Source organism: Tupaia chinensis, unplaced genomic scaffold, assembly GCF_000334495.1.
Source record: "Tupaia chinensis unplaced genomic scaffold, TupChi_1.0 Scaffold000469_1, whole genome shotgun sequence".
Lineage (NCBI taxonomy): Eukaryota > Metazoa > Chordata > Mammalia > Scandentia > Tupaiidae > Tupaia > Tupaia belangeri.
The window spans coordinates 1264983-1270221 of record NW_006159978.1 but is presented as its reverse complement, the minus strand read 5'-3'; the positions used below and the strand labels follow the sequence as shown (position 1 = coordinate 1270221).

At 46.2% G+C, this 5239-nt stretch overlaps 1 protein-coding gene across 1 annotated transcript in view; it reads left to right on the top strand.

Annotated features, from left to right (window-relative positions):
- Positions 1 to 1323: 1323 nt before the first annotated feature.
- Positions 1324 to 5239, top strand: part of LGMN (legumain) — a 44402-nt gene continuing 40486 nt past the window's right edge. Inside the window, exon 1 of the mRNA XM_006155810.3 lies at positions 1324 to 1498. The gene's annotated coding sequence lies outside the window, so the exon portion shown is untranslated. The remainder of the gene's footprint in view (positions 1499 to 5239) is intronic.

The window sequence follows — 5239 nt, the reverse complement described above, 5'->3', positions numbered from 1 at the left end:
AAAACCTTAAAAAAAAAAAAAAAAAGAAAGAAAAGAAAAGAAAACAAAGCAAAGGGGAAAAACCTTCAGTTTAATACTTAACCACAAAAAGGCAGAGAAAGTTAGAAGTTAGCAAGCTACCGGAAGTTTTATTGTAAGCTTAATTATAATGTGGGGTTGGTTACAAAATCATTTTCCTCCCCTTATCATGGAACTTAGCCAGTCACTGCTGTGCAAGACTCTGGTATAGGTTCTGATCAAGGTAAGACTTTTGGTTAACCTCCCCACCCACTTGGCAATTTTTGCCTTTAAAACTGCCTTGTGGTCTGTGAGACTGGGTCATTGGTTGATAGCCAAATGAGACAATTCATAAATACAGCCCTAGATCTTGCATTTGTTCTCAAGCAGGACTGTGCTTACTCTATCACATCAATTCTAATCAATTCAATTTACTGAGCACCCCAGTGTGGCACTTGTGAGTCTAGTATTTTATTTTTCTTTCCATTCCCCGTGAGATAAAAATAACAATCATAAAGTAGCACTGCTTAGGGATTAAGAGCTTTCTGGGACTGCCCTTAAGGTGTACGTAACCTTGTAAAAATTAACCTACCTCAGTTGTCCTAGCTGTCAAGCTGGGGTGACAAGAACAGTCATGGGTCTGTTATCACAATTAAATTGATCTGCACAGTAAAATCACCTGGGGTTCTTTTTTTGGGGAGAGGTTTTTGCTATAGGGCACGTGCGCTCGCCAGATAGAGAGATAGAAAGCGAGAAATCACCCCCCCCCCAGGGGGGATGGCCACGCAGCAATCCCTTCTCCTCCATTCTCCTCTCAGGATCTTGGGCACGCACACACACGCGCCCGGTGTGAGTTTAAGCCACTGGATCCGGGACTCAAACCGCGATCGACTACGTGGGAGTCCAGTGACATACATAGTCATTACGCTAACTGCTGGTCCCCACCTGGGGTTCTTAAAAGAACATGCAGACCAATGAAATCACAATTCCTGGTAGTGAGATGGGCGCATTTGGTTTCCCCAGGTGGATCCAAAGTACACTCCACTTTAGAAAGCAATGGGTTAAAGTGCTCAGAAAGCTAGTTTCACCTTTGCAAACGGACACTGCCAAGATCATCCTGAGACCCCAGACCTTCCCTCACTGTGCAACCCGCTCCCCAGCCTACCCCAGCTTCTGAGCGAAAATAGCCCGGCCAGTGCACGCTGGGCTTTGTAGTCCCTAGGAATCGCCAGCCCCATTCTCACGTCCCATTGGGTTTGCAGACGCCACGCCCCGAAGCTCCACCAATCACCGCGGCACAGTAGGCCCTCAAAGAGGGGAGCACCAGCGCAGCGCCGCAATCACAGCGGGCGGACGTCGGGAGGTTTGCTGCCTGAAGCTGAGCGCCGCCGGGAGTTCCCACGGCCCAGCAGCAGCCGTCCTCACACGCAGCAGCAGCCGTCTTCACCGCAGCCTCCGCCGCAGCCACCACCTCCGCCCGAGCCGTGGTTCACCGCCGCAGGTAACTGCGGGCCTCTGCAGGGGACCTGGGCTAGGCCTCACACCAGGGGCCAGGGCTGCCCATCTGCCGTGAAAATTGGCTAGGATTTTCGTTTCCCCCGGTCCTTTCTGAATAATCCGTTTCTCGCCCTGAGAATGAGAGTTTTGCGAACTGATGAGTCCCGAGGGAAAGAAAGCGTGCGACCTTTGAACCGACGTCCGGTGGGGGTGGGGGACTGTCGCGCGGGCTCTGGCTGGAAGGGCGAGTTGCTGTCGGGGAGGAAACTGAGGCTCAGGCAGAGATGGGATTTGCTGTGGTCCTACAGCCAGGGAGCACCCAGCCAGGCCTGCGGTTTGGCTCTAGGAACAGTTCAGGCTGTTGGTCTTTGAACGTGGAGGATTACACTCGGGGGGGAAAGGGCCTTTAATGACACCACCAAAACCCCAATGTCTTATGAAAACGTTCCTCTGAAAAGTCAGGGACTCTCCGGTTTTTGGAGGTTCGAGGTGAGTTTCAGGACCACCCGCATAGCCATAGAAATAAAAGTTAGCTGGGTCTGAGCTGCTGCCCCTATGACTGCAGGCTGCACATACCTGCATGGATTATTCCCTGCCAAACATTGTGGAAACTGAGGTCTGGACCAGGTAACTTCGTGTCACATGCCTTGTTTATAGACGGAAGTGAGGGCCCGGGGCTGCAAGTAGGCTGTGCTGTTGGCGAATGGTGCGCCCCAGCGTTTTTAAGGGCTGCGTAGCAGACATTTTTTGAGCCTTACTAAGCTTTTTCTTTCCGTGTTTTTTTTTTTTTTTTTTTTTTTTTTTTTTTTTTTTGATTATTTCCTTGAAGGGGATAGGCGGTTCCTCTGGTGAACAAATCCAGTGGTACTGGGGTGCAGGTGTGGAAGATGATGTGGCAGCTTGAGTGAGGTTGGAGGGATGAGCAGGAGCTATGAGATAGAGGAAGATAAGAGCATTTCCTCTGGAAAACAGCGTGGCAAAGGCACAGAAAGAACCGTACTTTTGGACCTGGAGCTTGGATGGAGCAAAGGTTTTATGGGGGTGGTGGACTGCACAAGCCCTCAGAATAGGGGAGTAACATCTTCCAGGACCTTCTGTGGGGCTGAAAGAGACTTGAAGGGTGCTCAGGAAGCTTCGTGTAGTGTAGTGCTGTATCTCAGATGCTCTGTTGCAACAGACATCGGAGAGTGGCCCTACCAGGGACAGAGAGGTCACTGCCGCAATCCCCAGGAAAATTACGGAGGGTTTTAAAGACTTGCTGTGGGAAGGGAGAGGAGGAGAAACCTGAGCACTCTTAAGGAGGTTGAATGCACCATACCCAGTATGTTCTGAAAACATGTTGAGGTAAATAAGCTCTGTTCCTTGTTTTCTAATCAACAAGTACCTTTTGAAGAAATAATGTAGCTTTTATTGTTTTTTAAACTGCAGCTGTTGTTTTCTAGATCGTAATTTGAATCCCAGTTTGTGATGGGGAAATCCTCCCTTGTTGATGATTGAGGATGTTGAAATATGAATGGTTAAGCATATCAAACTCATTTTTCTTGTAATCCAGGGAAATGCACATTGAAACTGTAATTAGAACCACCACATTACCGCAGGGTTAATGTACTGCTTAAGAGAGGCTGGATCCCACATGGTGACTGTGAAATCCTGGGCCCGACTGGTCTGAAACATGACAGGCATATGCACAAATGTCCAGGATTGATGGGCTGGAGGAAGGGGTGGCAGCATGACCAGACTGCCTTGAGCATGCTTTTCTGTGTCTCTCTTACATGTGTGTGCACATGCTCTATCATGAATAAAGGAAAAAGCATAACTAGATCACTTTATGTCCATCGGAGTAGGAATTCTAAAATTTGATACTATCAAGGGATGATAGGTGTTTGAAGGAAATAAGATTCTCATCCATCGTTGGTACAAGCGTATCTTAGAACAGTACAGCCACTAGCAAAAGTGGTATAGTAAGGCCCAGTAGTTCCCCTTCTAGAACATACCCTGGGAAAACAGAGATGTGTACAAGGACAGGGATATTAGGATGTTTCTTGCAGCATGGTTTGTAGTGTTTAGAAAACTTGGAGACAGCCTAAATGTCCATTAATAGAGGAAGGTTAGTATAGAGGAATGTTTAGAGAGTGGACATATCCTTCCCCCCCCCCCAACTTGTCAGAGGGCACGTGTGCTTGCTGGGGAGAGAGAGACAGGTGGAGAAAGTGTGAACGCATCCCACCCATGGGGAATGGTAACGTAATCCCTTCTCTCTCATTCCGTCCTCCTTTTGGGATTTTGGGTACACATGCATACATAGTAAAGAGAATGGGACACGAGACAGGGAAAATTTTACCTGTAATGTTTTATTTTATGGGGAAGAAATATCGTAGGTTTATAATATCATTTAAACAGTTGATGTTTTGCGTGGTGGGTATTTTATGTTATTCTTTGTACATTCTTGTAGCTTAATGTTTACTCTCCAATTTCTTTTTTAATGTCTTAAAGAATTATTTGTTTATTATTTAATTTGCTATAGGGCCCGTATTCTCACCAGAGAGTGACAGAGAGAAAGAGAGAAAGTGAGAAAGTGAGAAAGTAAGCTGTCGGGTCCAGGACTTGAACCACAGGTTGGCTGTGTGATAGTCCAGCACCTTAACCGCTACACCACCTGCTGGCCCCTGTTCTCCAATTTCTTGAAGTAAAAATTATACTTAAAATGTAACTTCAGAATTAATAGGTAGCTGGGAACCAGCAGTTAGCGTAATGGCTATGTCACTGGACTCCCACGTAGTCGACTGCGGGTCACATCCCGGACCCGATGGCCTAAAACCCACGCCAGGCGCATGTGCGTGTGTGCCCAAGATCCCGAGAGGAGAATGGAGGAGAAGGGATTGTGGTGTGGCCATCCCCTCTAGGGGGTGATTTCTCGCTTTCTGTCTCTGTCTCGCTCTGTCTGTCTGGTGAGCGCACGTGCCCTATAGTGAAAAACCTCTCAAAAAAAAAAAAAGAATTAATAGGTAGCTATAAAAGTCATACTCAGTCATTCTGAAAAAGATTACAAACTGCAATGCTACCATGTTTCAAAAATAGTAATTTGGGTAAAAGAAAATTCAAATACTAAATAAGCATTAAAGATAACAAAATGTGGAGGCGCTATTACACATTGACTCAGTTTACTTTGCTGTGTCTGTGAGTTCTCATCATTAGTAGGTTAAGAAAAATGTTCAGTTGTGTTTGTTTTGAAATACAAGTCAGTTGCTTGTACATGCTGTGATGTTAACAGAGGTTTTTTTTTTTTTTTTAAATAAGAAGGTAAAGTAATTAGTCTGTACAGATGTAAAAGAACACTTGTTAAGGATCTTACTTCACTCATTAATAAGGAAATGTGAAGTTTTACAGCCAGTTCAGAGGAGAGTCTAGAGCGTAGGCACATTTGTGAACTCGGCAGTATGAGTGGGCCGGATGGTGGCACAGCCGGATGGCATGGTGTTCGTTGTTCGTGGGCTAATCCTCATGGGAAGGGTCCAACTTGTGGCCTGAAACCTCCCTGAGCTCTCTGGGCCTGTGATTGGTCTATGATCTGCAGCTGGCTGAAAGTGGGAGATCACAGTGTCAAGATTCCTTTGAGGTGTGTGCACATTCTCTCTCTCACTCATGGGAGAAATAAATAAAGTTTAAAAAAATGATTATTATTTTTAAATTTGCTGTAGGGCACATGCACTCACCAGAAAGAGACAGAGAGAGAGGAAGGGAAAGA